This window comes from Zonotrichia albicollis, chromosome 4 (assembly GCF_047830755.1).
Source record: "Zonotrichia albicollis isolate bZonAlb1 chromosome 4, bZonAlb1.hap1, whole genome shotgun sequence".
Lineage (NCBI taxonomy): Eukaryota > Metazoa > Chordata > Aves > Passeriformes > Passerellidae > Zonotrichia > Zonotrichia albicollis.
The window spans coordinates 21,725,635-21,742,734 of NC_133822.1; the positions used below are offsets into that span (position 1 = coordinate 21,725,635).

Consider the following 17,100-nt stretch of genomic DNA (forward strand, 5'->3'; position numbering starts at 1 on the left):
ATGTCAATAATTGTGGCCTTTGGGTAAGAGCTGAGCAGTGAAGCTCCCCTGGGCTGTACTGGGAACTCTTGCAAGGCCAGGGGCAGCACTGACCCTCCCAGGAACTGCTGCTGCCTGGCCAAGGTGGAAGAGGAGAGTAGGAATGATCTGTCATCCCCTGGCAGCCCAGAAATATCCCTTATCTGGATTGCAGCCTGAGTGGAACAGTACTACCCTCACTGGAATTTTGAACATTTCAGTAATTGCCAGTCTTGGATTGCAGCCAGAAAATTTGCTGGTGACTGAAGCCAACCATCTCAGGACCCTATAAACAGGATTCCTAAGCAAGACCCTTTCATCTCTTCTGAGGTGCAGTGGGCTGCACCAGCATCTCCCTCTGAGTGGGACCTCAGTGTGTGAACTCCCAGTTTGTGAAACTTGGAGGACCTTTGGCTGCTAATGGGACCTGGGCTAATATCCCAGCTACTTAGACTTGCCACTGAGAACCACCAAAAGGCATTATATGTGGGTGTTTCCCTCTTTCTTGAGGGAAATTTTTAATGGGCGTGCCATTGTAAATATACATATCTTTGTGTGTGTGGATTGACTTGAACATTCTACAGCAAATATAGTAGACAGGTAATAATCCATAACTGTCATTGTTGTAATTATTGTAATTGATTATTGGCTAATTTGACATTTAAGGGGTCCTAAATCCTTTAGACTTAAACCACTGACCAAGTACAAGCCTAAGTTTGTATCCAGCTGCACCCAGACTCCTCTCTGGAGGGTCACCCTTACCCTTTTCTGCCTTACCCCTTTTACATCCCTGTCCTCCACACAAACCACTATAATTTGGTTCTATTTTGCTTTTTGTTTATATGTATTATGCATGTAATAAGGAGTAGGTTGAACCTTGCCATCAAACTTTGTTGTGCTTTTGCAAATTCATATTGAAATCTGTTTTCACCAAAGCCTTTGATGTTGATTCCTTATGCAAGCGAAAGCACTCATTTTGTGCTGGGTCCAAGGCAGAAAGAGGCTCTAGGACAATTGAAATTGGCAACTTTTCTGCAAACTGCAAGACTAAACATGCCAGATTCAACACATCCTTCTTAGCCACCATACCTACTGCATTGCCAAAGGCAATATTCTTGCCACAAAAAAAATCACCATCAGAAAACCAGTCAGCTGCAAATCAGGTGATACAGCCCATGTTTGGAAATACTTAGACAAAACAAATATTCCGGGTATATGTGGTTAGAGATCCTGAAAACTGCTTTAAGGCATAGCTTATCTGATTGACTGGGAGGAAAAACTTTATTTGATTTGGCATTGCCTGAACAAGAAAATACTTCTGAAAATAAATCTCTTGTCCCAGACAGTTGCATCCATATTACAACAGGTTTCAAGTGGAAGAAATGGGAGACAACACAAACCCCAGAGGTGCATTTGCCCCTACTAAGGTAAAACTGAAATAGACAGCATGATTATAGAATGGTAGTGGTTGATTCTGCACATCTGATTCTGAGACAATGGTGCCTGTGCTATCAGTATTCATTATTATATTGGAGTTACAACTGTTACCCTGCCTGTGGCATGTGGGCTTTGTTGTTGTTGTTCCAATCTTAGGCATACATCTAAAGATGGTTCCTGTTCTGATACCAGTCATCCACATCCTCAACAGACCCTCCACGTGCCCATGTTGCAATGTTTGAATTACAGGGTTGTGGTTTCCTTTGACATTGGGCTGCAGCATGCACCACTTCTGTGGGCTAAAAAAAATACGTTCTACTAGTAAAATTTATTGCTTGCATAACTAATGCCTTAAGAGCAAAACATTGCTTTCAGTTTGGTGGCAATGGTAGCAACATGAATAGTTTAAATAATATAATTTTTGTTAGAAATGAGAGGCTTGACTCAGCCAAAATATCAAAGAGTTAATTCAATTTATTAATGAATATGGCAATGTATGAGCAAAAACAGCACTGGGTACAGTGGTGGGGGATTTCCCCTCCAGCTGCACATTTCTGGGCTTGCTGGTATTTAGTGGTCATATTCATGCATATACATGAGCTCTCTCAGCAGTTTCTATTTCCAATTTTTTACGTCACAATTCTACACTTCAGGACCGTAAATCTGTGATGGTGATGTTTGGGTCCTTTCCAATTTCTATACTCTATTGTGATCTATTCCAGGTTTCAAGATCCCAGGATCTGTATCCCAGATGGTGGGGTCCAGCTTCCAGATGTGGGGTCCAGCTTCTATTTTCTAGGACCACTAATCTATGATAGAGATGTCCAGCTTCCCTTTTTGAAATCATTAATCAGCAACGTTGATGCCCATCTTCCTTTTTCAGCAGGTTTTCACTGTTTCCTTAGGAGCTTGGGATAGGTTCACTTCCCTCTTTTGTTTAAATCCGTTATACATTCTAAAGCTACAGTTTAAAAATCCTTAATAGAAAGGATTATTTGCTGCCTGGCCAAGGTGGAAGAGGAGCTATAATATACATTATTATACATTCTAAAGCTATAATTCAAAGGTTCTTATTACAAAACTGCTTAAGACTTAATTACAAGCAAAAAGTTATTATCAAAAAGCAATATTCTAAAGTTATAATGCAAATATTCTTACTACAAAACAGCTTAAGTTTTATAATAGTAAATTGCAAACAAAAGACTGGTTCAAAGACTTTCTTCCATGCTTTGCTTTTCTCAGTTGTTTATTAGAACTCATCTTTATATTTTTATGTCCCATGGCAGTGTTCCACATATTTCACAATTACACAGGTTACCTTTATTTACCTGACATTAAACACAATTTTGTATTTCACATTTTTACTGAAAAAGCCACATTAATTTGCAGTTAAAACAGCTGTATGGAAACTTCCTGGTAGCTGTCTCTGTTCTCTGGTGTTAGAATCACTCTGGCCCCAAAGGTTGACCATGAAATAGGAGATTTGTTGGTGCCTCTTGTTCTTTGTTGGGAGAAATTTGATCCTGGTGGTGGAAACTTCCTCTCTCTAGGTTCTGTGCTTCGATTTATTTTTATATATTTTGTAACACACATCTTCCTCTTTCTCCATTGCTTCACAATTTCTTATTATAACAAAATTCACTGTCTGCTATATTTTATATTATGTTAGACACTTCCTCTTTGTTCTCTCTATTTTTTTTTCCTCCCCTTAAAACTGGTTTTATCCAGCTCCCAAGGCCACAATCCTTTAGTGGCCAATAACTGAGTGCCAGTAATGTGTTTATGACCCTGGGATCTCTGGTATCATCATGTGCCTGGGCTTTCAAGGACTCTGCTATCATCCTGCACTCCTACCCTTCTAGGCAATTCTAGGTCACAGACACAGAGTCATGACCTATTTGCACTAACCATAGTTTCACCAAAAAAAAAAACAAAAATTCGAATACAGTTTAGTGTACAATTGCACAAAGTTAACTAATGTCAAAACCAGTTAGATAGTGCTATATGTAATCTGATTGTTAGGCAACTGCTGTTACAGCTAAACAAACAAAGGCAGAGCCCCTTGCGGGCCAAAGCAAGCTCAGACAAAGCAACTCTTGGCAAATCTCAGCCCTGAAGCAGTACAGAACTAAACTGCAGCCTCCTGCCTCTGTACCAGCAAGCACAACACCAATTTACCTGGGCTTCAAGGCTACACCATCAAAATACAGTGTCCTGACAGCATTTCCATCTGTGACTCCATGGGTTTTGCATCTATTGATATACAATGCCCTGGCAGCATGGCTCATGTTTTCTCTGATGTAACTTGATGTCCTTTAATATATTGTATCTTCATAGTGTTATCTGGGTGTAGAGCATTAATAGTCTTAGCACACCCAACCTTCAGAATTCACTTTATTTATTAGTGGTAATACAATAAATACATACAACATCTTTTTTTAAACTGCTTCTCCTTAATATCTGCCTCATTATGGCATATTAGTGGTATGAGTTGAGATTTGATTCTGTTCAGGTCATGATTCCATGCCCTTAGAAAGGAAGGACCAAAACAAGAATGCACAACCACTGTGGAAGAATATCATTTGGGTAGAAGGCTTTGGGGCATGAATTTATAATTTCAGCACAAGCAAAATGTGGCTGGCTGTTGGAAGTTCAGTGTGAAGTGCATTGGATGTGCAGCTGTGAACTCCTGGGCAGATGATCCCAGAAAGCAGGGCTGACAGTGATTTTAGAGGTCATGAGGTGATAAAAGGATGAGTGGTTTGAGATTCAGGTTACTGAATGCAGGGATTATGGTTCTGGATAATTGCTTGAGCCAAATTGCAGTGGAGAGATGGGAAATGGGAAGATTATTTCAATAAGAATCCCTGTAAAGAGACTGATAAATGGATGAATCGGTCTAGGAACCATTTGAGGATCAGATGTGAAAGCTCATCAGAGAAACAGGATTAGGAAACTGTTGAAAGAATGGTGAATATGTCTGTTAGAGACACTGCCAGCCTGGGGCGTGCGATGCGGTCAGCAAAACCAAACGTCGGTGCCCAACAGAAACAGGAAGATTAAGAAAACAGGAAACTGGAAATACACCCCACAAGTAGGGTGTATTTGTGACTCTACAAGTTACTGACTCAGCTGGAGGCCCTGGCTTCAAGGGTTTAGTGACCATGACCGGCCTCCAAGGTCTGAGGATGAAGCAACAGTAGCAAGCGTTGACCTTCAGCTGTCCTGACTGCATAAGTGGTGCACAAAAACTGTTACAGAGTCGGTGCAAAGACAGTGGACAGGAGTGGGAAGAGCTGAAATTACTGGTTATCCCTGATCTTGACAGTTTAAAGAAAATCAGGTTAATGGGCATTGGGGATTTAGTTCTTTGAAACCCTTTTCTGCAGTGCAGATGCTGTTCATTATGCACTCAAGTTCACTAGAAACTCCTTCAGAGCGAGGTATTTTAACCTGGATAACTGAGTTGTATCAGGAATGGTCAGAGATGCAAAATAAAACAGGAAAATGCAAGAACAGAAATGATGGAAGTGGAGATGCCCTTTTTAATATGCATATATGCAGCTTCATGTTTGAAGCTTTTGACAGAACACAATTTTAAGGATAAAGGTGAAGGTCCTGCTGTGGCTATAAATAGGATGGGTTGTCTGTCATATAAAATCAATGAAATGCCATAACGAAAAATGAGTACTTGCACCACAGTTAAAATGGGTAGACTACAAAAAATATTCTGCTGGTTTATATCCCTTTGATAGCTGTGAAAAACAGGGCTCACTCTCCTGGTGAAAGTTAAAACTTTAATAAAGGACAATAGGAGACAAAGATGATAAAGCAAAGTTTAACAGCTGGGTGCTTGGCATTCAGCCAAGAGCACACCTGCTGTTTCAGAGACACTCTTTACATACCTTTTCCATTGCGTCAGCCTATTGGATATTCACAAACAATTATGCATATTTAGACATTTCCCCAAACTAGTTTACATGTTCCAAGAATTGTTTAGCATGGCTCCTCATCGATCCACCTTTTTGGAGCATGAGCATTCCTTGGCTGTGGTTTTAGTGCATTCTTGTTATCAACTCCAGCCTGGGCTTTGGTCCATACTTTCTACACATGGTGGGGGCTGATAGTGGCTTATCAGTAGCAGGGGTCTTCATCGGGGTTCATTGGATGTTATCTCAACCAAGCAGGCAGTTCAACTACCACAAGCATAACTCCATCAGCTATTTCACTGCTATGTCTAAGTTTAGTTAATGGCAGAAATAAAAACTATATCTTTATAGCAAAGTTACTTTAACATTATACATACAGCATCCATTTCAATATCTGTGAAAAGCCAGTGTTATAATGAGTATTTATGACAATAACCATGTTATTCACTGCAAGGGGAGGACTAGGAAATATTGGCAAGGAGTCAAGGACGGGGCTTGGTGTGCACGACCCAGTCTCAGCTCAGAAATATGAACATCCAGCGCCTGCTGACAGCCATCAGCTCACAGTGATCCCAGCTCCTAATTACTGCAACATTGAATTGGTCGAGTGCAACTGTGTGGGTGTGATAATCTGCTGTCAAAAAGGAAGGAGTGTGTAACACTGAGCTGTGTGCCTTCAGTGTGTAACACTGAACCTCGGATGCCTTGCCCAGCTGTGTGCTCTTGCCACAGCCAGTGGGGCTGAACTGGGTCGGGCACAGCCTCAGGGTGTGTCAGCAGGGCCAGGGGATGGACCCAAGCAGGGCTGTGATGTGGATCCAGGTAATAAAAAATAGATACTGTTCAACTGCATCTCCATAACAAGCACAACACTGTTTCTTTCAGTGAAAATACAATTTCCACCTATTATTAGCAAATATCACGGAAATAACAAGTGGGGGAGTATGTCTGGGAGCTTCATTATTCTGAGAATTCATGTGTGCCTTCATTATTCTCTGAATTATGGAAGGTCAGTGCAATGGATCAGTAATGTTTTTTGTGTTCCAAGATGCAGGGAACAATACTGTTACTGATGGTGGGTTTTCATTGGAATAAAATTAACTTTGTGTGGACTACAAATCATAGCGACCTGACCAGTTTATTCAGACTCAATCTTGTCCAAAAATCAACATAATGTAGAGCAATTATAAATGGAATCTAAGCTGGTAGATTAGCTGAAACACACAAATAAGACATGGCATGGACTGCATGTGAACCCAAGACAGAATGGATATTGAAACCAGAACATGTTTAGGCCATAGTACCTCCATTTTAAAATGCCACCATTGATAACCATTCCCAGTCCTAGCGACAAAAGATCCCATTCTTCCCTTGTTTGTACCTCATATTACATCTAATTATTCATTTGGTCTTTTCACTGTTCCTGCACACACCTGCCTGTATCTGTCCAGACTCCTGCCAAAAAACCCAATACTCACCATAGTAATTCTTTCCAATTTACCTTAATTCTGCTACTGCTGATGTTCCTTCTGAACCTGGTGTTTCCAACACCGCTACCTTGGCAATTTGGCCCAATGTAGTGTAATGCATATAATTGCTGGATTGCACCAGCCTTCAAGTAGAGCATCCCGACACCACCTTCCAATAATTAATTGATGGTGGTATGTGTCATGGACTCCTTTACTTTTTCAGAGTGCTCTCTTGTGCACGGTTCAGCCATGTCACACACCAGGGCTCAGTATACCTGATTCCTGCAGGCTCCAAGGTGTAGGTTTCGTAAATCAAGCTCACAGAGGGACAAAAAATTATCTTTTTTACAAAGTAAAATTCACAGGAACCCATCGAATGCACAGTCTCTCCCTACCTAATGCATATTTATTAGGGGATGTGATCTTTCACAATGCTTAAGGGATTTGGGTGAATCTTATCAGTTAAAAAAAACCCAGAAATTCTTCTTTAAGCAACTTGCATTGTAAAAGTTATCTGACAACATCAGTTATGTTTACAAAAGTGAGAGAAAATTCAGCCTGGGGGGCAGATACCTTGACTCACGAGTGCTGGTCACACCTCACTGTATTCCAGTTCCTGTCAGCACAGGATACTGTGCAGGTATACATTACCGAGGAGAAGAAGGGGCAGGGGTGCCACACCAACAGCACTAGGCTGGGAGCAATGCTCTGACAGCTTGGAATCTGGAGAATGCAAAGGTCAAGGATCCCCCAAAGATTAGGCACTGGCTGGCAAGGAAACTGTTAAGCCTTGAGCAAAAAGTAAACAAATACACAATGAGCATCCCAGGTGCTTCTGCTGCAGCAGATTCCTGATATCTCTGCTGTGATGGGAAGTTGTGAGGGTGTGCAAGGGAATAGAAATGTAGCATGATACTGAGGTTTTTTTAATTCAGAAAGAAGCTTTAATTCCTCATTTGCACGGGCCCTTGAAATCCGTTTGGCATGTTGAGAAGAATTTTCAACTCTGCAGCAACTGGTTTTCAGATGACAGAATCATAGTATATCTCAAGTTGGAAGGGACTCATAAGGATCATCAAGTCCAACTGTCTGCTCCTCACAGGACTTTCTGAAACCAAACCATATGACAAAGTTGCTCAGGTGCTCCTGGAATTCAGACAGACTTGTAGCCACAAGCCATTCCTTGGGAAGCTTGTCCATTGACTGGCCATCCTCTCAGTGAAGAACCTTTTCCTAATGTCCCGCGTGGACTTCCCCTCACACAGCTTTGTTCCATTTCCCATTCCTGGTCACCAGAGAGAGGGGATCAGCACCTCCTCCTCCACTGCTCCCTTTGGTGGTGAATTCCATCCCTCCTCAGGCTGCTCTCAGCAATTCCCTTCAGGACTAAGCCTCGAGGCATGACTTAGGGATGAAGCTTCCCTCAGTCTTATCAGAAACTCATGCATGACTATAGTGGGAAGGACAGTCCTTAGCAGAAGCTCCCACTGCCTAACAAAGGACAAGAGATAATCAGCCTTGGAGCATTACCTGCCTGAATCATCCTGGAGACTGACAGGTGACTGAAGCCAAGCATTTTGCAACTCTCTGAGCAGCAGTCTAAAGTGAGACCCTCAGGGCTCTCCTAGAGTCAGCAGGCTTTGTGTCCCAGCCTGTGACTCTGAGTGGGACACCTCTCAGAGCTGCCAGCTCTCACACTGGTGCTTGGAGGACCATCTCTGAAAGCTGACAAGAGGGCCTGTGTTCACACACCACTCTTTAAGGCTCAGCCTGCTGAGAGATGCAAAGGCATTTTTTAACAGGAACCTTTGTACACGTTGCCTTCTGCCTGTGTGTCTGAGTGGCTTTAGATCCCTTAGAGCAAGTACTATATGAATATTGCCAGCTTAGATTTATAGTTCAGTTGCTTTGCTTATGGCAAACTCTATTGAATAATTTTCTAAGCATTAAAATAATGATTAAGTTCTTCTGAATCCTTTAGACATAAAACTCCTGAGCAAGCCTGAGGCTAAGTTTGGCAAGGGGATCCATTCTGAATATTGTGACCCAATGGGAATGTCTCCCTTACCCTTTAGCACTCTCATCCTTTTGTAACTCAGAGTCTGTGAAAATTATTTTAAACATTTTCTGATCCAGTTTTAATTTGTATGCTTTATTCTATGTGGTAGTAAACATTGCCACTGAACTCTCTCAGTGTGAAAGCCACACTTTCAAAATATATATTAAAACCTCCATTACTAATAATCTTAATGATGATTCTTTAAGCAGCCAAAATACTCATTCATGACATCCCCTCAAGGAAGTTGTAGGCTGCCATGGGGACACTCTTCAGTTTTCTCCAAGCTGAAGAAATCAAGTGGCCTCTGCCATTCTTTGAAAAGAGTTGAGGCCATTCACCATCTTGGTCACTCTCTTCTGGTCACTCTCTAGTAATTTGATGTTATCCTTATATTGAGGTGCCCAAAATTCACACACAACTCTCCCTACAGAGGTGGGGTCACACCAGCACCGAGTAGAGCAGGACAATCACCTCCCTCAAATGGCTCAAAGTGCCATTGATGTCCTCCCCAGGATGTGGTTGGCCCTTTTGGCTGCCTGGGAACACCATTCACACCCAACTTGCCATCAATCCAAATCACCAGATCTCTTTTCACAGGCGTTTTCTTCAGCATCACATCCCCGTTACTAGTGAGACATGACTCTGCCTGAATTAAGGAGCAAATGAGACAATATGCTGAAGTCAACTACATGGACTTTATTTAACAACAAACATGAGGTAGGGAGACAGAAAAATAACTAGAAAACATAGATGAGAGAGAAGGAGAGAGAGAGATATCAAGCAGAACCAGCATCCATGGAGCCAGGAGTGTCCCATTGGTCCTTCCTCCACCTGGGCTTCTCAGTGCTGGGGTGATACTTGTTCTTTTGGTGGTCCCACCTCTATACAGTCCAAGTTCTGAGTATTGATGGAGGCGTCTTCCTAATTTACATATGAAGTGAGGCTGGCTGTGTCTTCATGGCATGCAAAAGTGAGGTCCTCTTTCTGAGAATGCTTCCTCCAAGGTTTTGAGGGGCTTCTGTTGGTTGCAGATAATGTCTGTCTATCATACAGGGTGATCTTTGTTTGATCAGTGGTATGTGTATGAGTAGTTGCTTCCTTTCACACAGCTTGCTGCAGCAGAAATTTCTGTCGGGTTGCACTGATCAGGATGTGCTAACCAGATAAGGCCTCCACCAGGCCTGGAATGGGACCCTTCCTGTTGTAAATTCCTTCTTTTTGTGTTTATCTGTGGAGGGACAGAATGTAAGAGAATAGTGCAGAAGGCAATCTCACACCTGAGGAGTTGCAGCTGTGCTAATCACCAAAGATTAGGAACAGGCCTGCCCTTCACAGGCCACAGCTGTGTCCAATGGGCATGAGTGCTATAAAAGGGTGGGTTAGCTGGGCAAGGAGAGGGATGCAGTTTGTTGGCTGTGCTATGAGGAGAAGGCGTCAGTGTTGTGAGGAGCTGCCCATGAGACATCACTGAGAAAGTTTGGAGGTTGTTGGCTGTGCTGTGAAGAAGAAGTCAGTGTTGTGAGGAGCTGCATGTGAGCAATCACTGAGAAGGTATGGGGCTTCTGTGGTAAGATGACAACATATATGCTATTGCAAGTCCTTCTTCCCTAGACTTAAACAGTGTTTCAGATAGGCAACTGTGCTTTTTAACTCCTTACAGTCCCCAGTTTGCACACATAACCAGGATTACTCTATCCCAGGTGATGAGTCCAGTGCTTGCTCTTGATCTACTCATAGAGTTGGATGATTGCCAAAGCTCTTCAGTCAATCTGAATCTCTCTGTGGGATATCTGTGGAAGTGGGTTGTGGGATTTTGAGGAGGTATTTAGTGGTCTCAATGCTTTGGTCAACAGTTTATGCCTGCTTCTTGACTTCATCTTGGCACTTGCACAGTTTTGTGGGTGTAGTCCCAGAACAGGGAAGTGGGCCCCAAAAAGGTGCTGCTCCTCCTACATGCAGACTTCCTCTCCTGCCACATCCTGTTCCACTTTGCCCACTGGCACTACAGTGGCTACTGCTGCTGTTTCAGACACAGCAAAACATGAACTCCTTGGTGCCCAGACTGCTGCACAGACCTAGCCAGGGACAGGACACAATGATGCTTTACTAGTCCAAAGAAAGGAACAGTGTATCTCAAAGAAGCAGATAACAGAATGTAAAAGTATGTACACAAGATGCTGAATGTAGCTGGAAGCAGTGGATAAACACATAATGAGGGATATAGTCGCTTTTGTGGCACAGCCATGTAATAGGAAGCAACAGCACATGCCCTAAGAGAAGGTCAAGACATAGACATCTGTAACACTGTGGGCACTTGGTGAGTAGGACCACCAGAAACCCCTTCAGATAACCCTCTACAATCATAACAGGACTTCAGTAAGAGGCAGATGCATGGAAATTAGTTCTAGGGAAAGTGATGTTTGTGTCTTAGCTAGGAAGTACACTGTAATCCATACATATGAGCATGGTGCAATAAATGCTTTGCTGTCAAGTGTCCTGACACACCTAATTAGAGAAAATATCCTCCAGGTGACCAGCAATGCAATAAGGAATGCCTGCTTTCTAATATTTCAAAATTATGATAGAAAATTTCTTTAAAAACATAAATAACGAGGACCAGGCTTTTATATGATGAAGTTATTGACTGCCAGTCATAGGCCAGCGGTGTCTGCCCAGCAACTTTAGGTATCTGATCTGTAGTATCACTTGTTGGCTGCTTTATAAGGAAATTTGCCTGCCACATCCTCACCTGTGCCATTGTTCTTCACATCCAAGCAGTGTCAGACTTCAGCATTGTTGTCACTGAAATGCAGGAATAAAACTCCCTAACACAAATGTAGTTTTAAGAAGCAGGCATTACTTCGTGATGGTGCAGGATGCACTGGGATAACTCCAGTGAATTTTTATTAGTCTCCAGTTATGTGAGCAAATGGCATGAAAGAAACTTATCCAACATCAATTTTATGTTGATAGGGAAAATATATGCTAATATCTTCACAAACTACTCAATGGGTGGGGGCCTTCAGTAATGATAGGAGAAATAGGGTGTTTTTGTCTCCAGGAATGACTGAAAGAACCAGTCAGGTTCTGGAAGAATGGCATGGCTGTGGGGGCCTTTAGGGGAAATGGGTCTTCATATCTTTATGAATATGAAGCTGAGCAAGTTACAGAACCCAGACAGTTGGACCCAGGCAGTTTGGTTTTCTGAGTTGAGAGTAGAAACAGCAGAAAGGGATCTGCACAAAGTCTATTTTGGAACTCGGCCTGAACTTCCAACTTGAGGGGAAAATGATCATGCATGTTCAAGAGGGAATACGTAGTAGGTGGTTCAGGAAATCCATGCTTTCCTAATAGCTCAGCCAATGAGGAAAGGAACACAGGAACACACAGTCAGGAGTTTAGGATAAAAGGAGGCTGTGCCCTCCAAAACCTCCAGACTTCACAGGGGTATTGCCCAGTGTCCTCTCTCCCTGTATTGGAATTTGCTGGAGCCCTCTCTCTCCTTTACAGACACTGACTTTTCCACAAAATGTGAATAAACAGATGCTTCTTTATTTTGGTGCCAGGAAAACAGGGAATTACTCCTCCTAGCATGTTCTACTTCGTAAACAAAATCCATCCTTTTGATTGATGCCAAATTTTGCCCCAAACAGGCAGAGTGACTGCCTAATCAGACTCAGCTTAAGTCAATTAAGCAGGAGGTATTTTTATTAGCGACGCGTCGGAGAAATCACAAAATGGATTTCTGAGTTCACATAGCAAAAGCAAGCCTTATATACAATTTTGGGTATAGGATTACATCAGATCAGATACATAATCATGCATATTCATATGGGGCGTGGTGTAGGCGGAGCGTGGGCGGAGCGTAGGTGGAGACATCTCTTTTGGGGAATTTTCAGGTGGTCGTTCCTGTTGCCTTCACCATAGACGGGGTCTTTCCGATGAGTCTTCCTCTTTAAACTTTTGAACTCTTTTCCTAATTTGGTCAATTCCTGGTGTATTTGGCTTAGATCCCGTGGCTTGGCAAAACCCTTAGGGTCGTTTTGACATTGCTGGCTCTAAACCTGCTTAGCTTATTAGTTTCTCCTATACCTATCTCTTCCCCTGTCATGATGCTCTACCTTTTATCTAATTTATTGCTCTGTTTTCCTAGTGCTGTGCTTTCTCCGTGTGTTCTAGTGCTAGGCCCTTCTTTACATGCCTCTCATTCCATGTTTTAACCCATTACTTCTGGAAGGCTATCTGCTTTAGGGCTTCAGATGCTGGGTCATGGTTATGTAAGTTCTTTTACATTTTATGCATAATATGCCTGCTCTTAAATTTAACCTTCACCATAACTCGTTTTGCTAGTTAAATAAATAACTTCATCAATATTCCTGCTTTAAGACAATTGGGGCATCTCTACTGAGCTCTAGTGATTGGAATCCTTGCTATTCCAATCAAGGTGGGAAGGGTTACGGGGTTTCCAAGCAGCATAAATGCTCTGCAGGATGGTCTCCACAGTTCCTTGAACAAAACATAAGATATTCATTAGCTTCTTGGGGAGGTTTCTGCTGCATATTGTAAACACAGCGCTCCTGGCATTCCTATACCTTATACTTCACAATTTTCTACTTGTAAGCATAAAAGACGTGCTCCTCTTTTATATTATTAAATAGATTCTTTTATAGCATTTCTTCTGAGGTTTCAATTGGCCCTCAGTCCGCGGGGGGATGCGAAAGAAGCACTCTATTTTACTTTAAAAAAAACCAAAAAAAAAACCGTGACGCGCTCGAAGCGGGGAGCTGTGGGAGCTCTCTGGAGAGCCAAGGAGGCAGGGAAAGGGGCAGGGAGGAGGGGCTTAGCCTGGAGGGATCCGAGGAACAGGAGGCTCAATCTATCGCCGGGTGAGCCCCGGGCAGCGCGGTCCCGATCGCGCACAGCAGGGCCGGGCCGGGCAGGACGCGCCGCCCCCGCTGCCCAGCCGGGCTCTCCTTCCGTCTCCCATCGGGGCCGGCGCTCGGGGCTCCCGACGAGTCGCTGCCTGCGCTCGGTGAGGACGTGCGGCGGTGAGGAGGGAGGGAGCGGGGCGGTGGGGCCGGGCCGGGCTGTGCTGTCCTCCCTTCCCTTCCGTCCCCTGCGGCCCCCGGCGCTGCCAGGAGCCGCTCCCCGGGAGCTGCCGGCCCTGCGGAGGGCTCGGGGCGGGGTGAGCCCTGTGGGTGGCCGGGCCCGGCAGCGGGGAGGCCGCAGCAGCAGCAGCAGCGAGCGGGGGCCGCGGGCTCGGAGGGGCCCTGCGGCCGGTCCGCTGCTGGTCCCGCAGCACCAATTACCGTCAATTAGCGAGAGAGTCCTGCCTGAACAAGGACAATGCGGTGCGCAGGCTCCGGAACGCATCCCCCGCCCCGAGCACCTTAAGGAGGCAGAGGTTTGTTTTTGCTGTGTTTCTCCGTAGGGTATGACAGTGCAGGGAGATGCGGTTGGAAGATACTAAAAACGCCCAAAACAATAACAAACGAGGAAATCCCTCCCTCTGTCTCTCCCTCCCCCAAATAAAACGGACACGAGAAAGGAATCGCTGTCAGGGTTGAAGATTTGCTGTTTCGAGTGTCCTGTGTTTAAATTCTGCGATGAAAGTCCAGCGTTAGTGATTTTTGTGCTTCAGCCTCTCCGGTAGGCATCACAAGATGTGCGGTAAGGAGCCGGTGCTCTGCTTTGTGTAAGAGGGACACCTGCAGTTGTGCGTTATGTTGTAACTGATAAAACTGTTTATACTATCAAAGAAAAAAAAAAAAAAGAAAAAGCAGAACGTATTTAAAGAGGTATAGGCTCGTTATTTCTGCTTTGGGTTGGCTGAGCAGTGTGGTTGATAGAATTAACTAATTTATTCCATGTAAGAAACAAGTGCAAGTACCCCATCAATGTGTAGCAGCTTTCTTCCTGTGCTTTGGAAGAGCTCCTTTGTTTGTCCGTGGCATCAAAGAAAACCAGAGGCATCAGGTAGAACATGGGTAGATTTTCTCCCGGAGCACTGGATGTGTTTCAGAAGCCCGTAGGAATGCTGGCAGTTGTTTTCCTAGAAGTTGTGAGAGGCTGACTCAACTCTTTCTAGGAGCTCCATAGTAACTTTGGGCATTTCCTTGCTCTTAACTAGCCTCCTGGGAGGGCTTAAAAATAGAATAAGACAAACCCAGCTCGTCATGACTACTCCTGGTAAATATTTTCTCCTGAGAAAATATTCGTCGGAGAATGATGGGAGTAAAACTTGTTGCAAACATCGAAAACTCCTACTGGGCTCTTATCACCCCGTTCCCTTGAACTAGCCAACTGCTGTCCCAAAACATTCAAACGGATATTCCTGGCAGAGAAAACAGACTTGTGATAATGATTGCTTTTTTATTGCTGTCTGCAAAATTAAATCCTTTACTCTTGATGCCTGTGCCAGTGTAAAAGTTCCCCTGGGTCTCAAGATGCAAGGTCTTGGAAAATTTACTGCTGTGGTTCCCAAGATGTTTACCAGGACCCATTAGTTCAGTGTGTTTGTGTGGCTCACTGCAGTGATTTGGGAGGCAGAGTTCAAGGATCCAGATCTCTTTGTAGTTTAAGCTTAAACAGTATCTTTTCCCCTGGAAATAATATATTGTCTGATGTTTTGGCAGAAGACAAAAAACATTACAGCATGCTTTATGTCAAGTCTGTTATGGGGTGTTTTGGTTTCCTTCGAAATAAAAGCTAAAACTATCTGCAGTTCATTGGTATGCTAGAATTTTTAGAAGTTTTATTATTATTATGGTTCTGATTTCTGTTTAAAACACAGATGCTTTTTTGCTCTTCCCCCTTCCTACTAATCTTCCAAAAATAGTTGTAAATCAGTAAAATACTCTGATTTGCAGGAGGCTGTCCCTCAAACACAGACTCTTTAGAAGCCAGCAAATTGCTGACTTGGATTGTTTTCTGCAGGCTGAGGTGTTTCAGTAGGGTATTTTTATGCATTTCTAAAATTTACACAAATCAGCCTTTCCCAACTCTTTTATTTGTATTTTTTTGTTCAGTTTCATTTGCTGCAGCCATCAATGTCATATCAGTGGTTGGGGATGTGAGACTGTCATAGGATTTGTGGTCTTGTAATGATTAACCTGTTACATTGATGTTGAGCCTTTCTTCTCTGTGTTGAAGATTAACAGTTGTCAGAGGCAGAGCAGTGTTCCCCACCCCATAAATTAAAAGGCATGGATGAAGACACAGCAAAAGGAGTAAAAGAGGGAGCAGAAAGCCAAGAAGGTGCAGTTCAATCACCTCTTGATTCCTAGAGGAGCTCCTGCTTTGCTGAGCATAGCTATGAGAGCTTGTGGAAAACCTTAGAGCCTGCTGGTGACTTAGAAGGAAGGAAAAGAGAAGAGCAAGGAAAAATGGTGAAAATACCCATTATGGTTTTTAGCATTAGGTAAAGCTAATCTTTGCCTTTTTAAACTGTTAAAGTGCACTGATGAAAGCAGACTGGTGCTGTACAGGAAATTGAAATTCAAAATCTGCCAGGGGACCTTTTGATATATTACTGGTAATCAGGATATAGGAGGCTCTGGTGCTGTTGTTGGTGTGGGTCATTGCTACTTTGGTAAAGGGAGCACTTGAAGCTTGTTGACTGTTGTCCCTTCTAGGAGCCAAGACCAGTGAGGAGCTCCTGTTCCTCCACGTCTGTCTGAAGAGACACACAAGATTGCTGAAGTGATCCTTTTTTTACTTTTAAAAGTGAAATTGTGGATGCCATTTTATTGTCTACTTTGGTTCATCCTGAAGAGCTACATGTGGCAGCATCAGTGCAACTGAAGAGATGGACATGGGGAAGAAAATAGGGTTAAGGAAAATACAAACTTACCAACCTGTCTTTGTTACTCAAAGCATTTCTAAGCCGTATTCAATACTGTTACATGCAGTTTTTCAAAGAACTGCAGTAATTTCCCATCGCTGACAGGGAATGAATTTTTATTTTTTTGCCTATTTGATTGCTAGACACTGCTGTCATGTTTCTGACTATTATTTGTCTTTCTGATGAACACAAGCAATTCGAGTTCTCAGGAGTTTCAAAATTGCATAGGGCAGTGGAAGTGTAGAGCAAAAATGCTATGTGAGTTGAAGGAATTTCAAGGAAGATAATTTAATGGGAGGATATTATAACTTATAACAGGTAGGAAACTTCACCAATCAGAAGACT

General features: G+C 43.2%; 1 protein-coding gene across 2 annotated transcripts in view; it reads left to right on the forward strand.

Moving 5' to 3' along the window:
* The first annotated feature begins 13,704 nt into the window (after positions 1-13,704).
* Positions 13,705-17,100, forward strand: part of RESF1 (retroelement silencing factor 1) — a 39,083-nt gene continuing 35,687 nt past the window's right edge. For both annotated transcript variants that reach the window (XM_074539074.1, XM_026790791.2), the window contains exon 1: positions 13,705-13,944. The gene's annotated coding sequence lies outside the window, so the exon portion shown is untranslated. The remainder of the gene's footprint in view (positions 13,945-17,100) is intronic.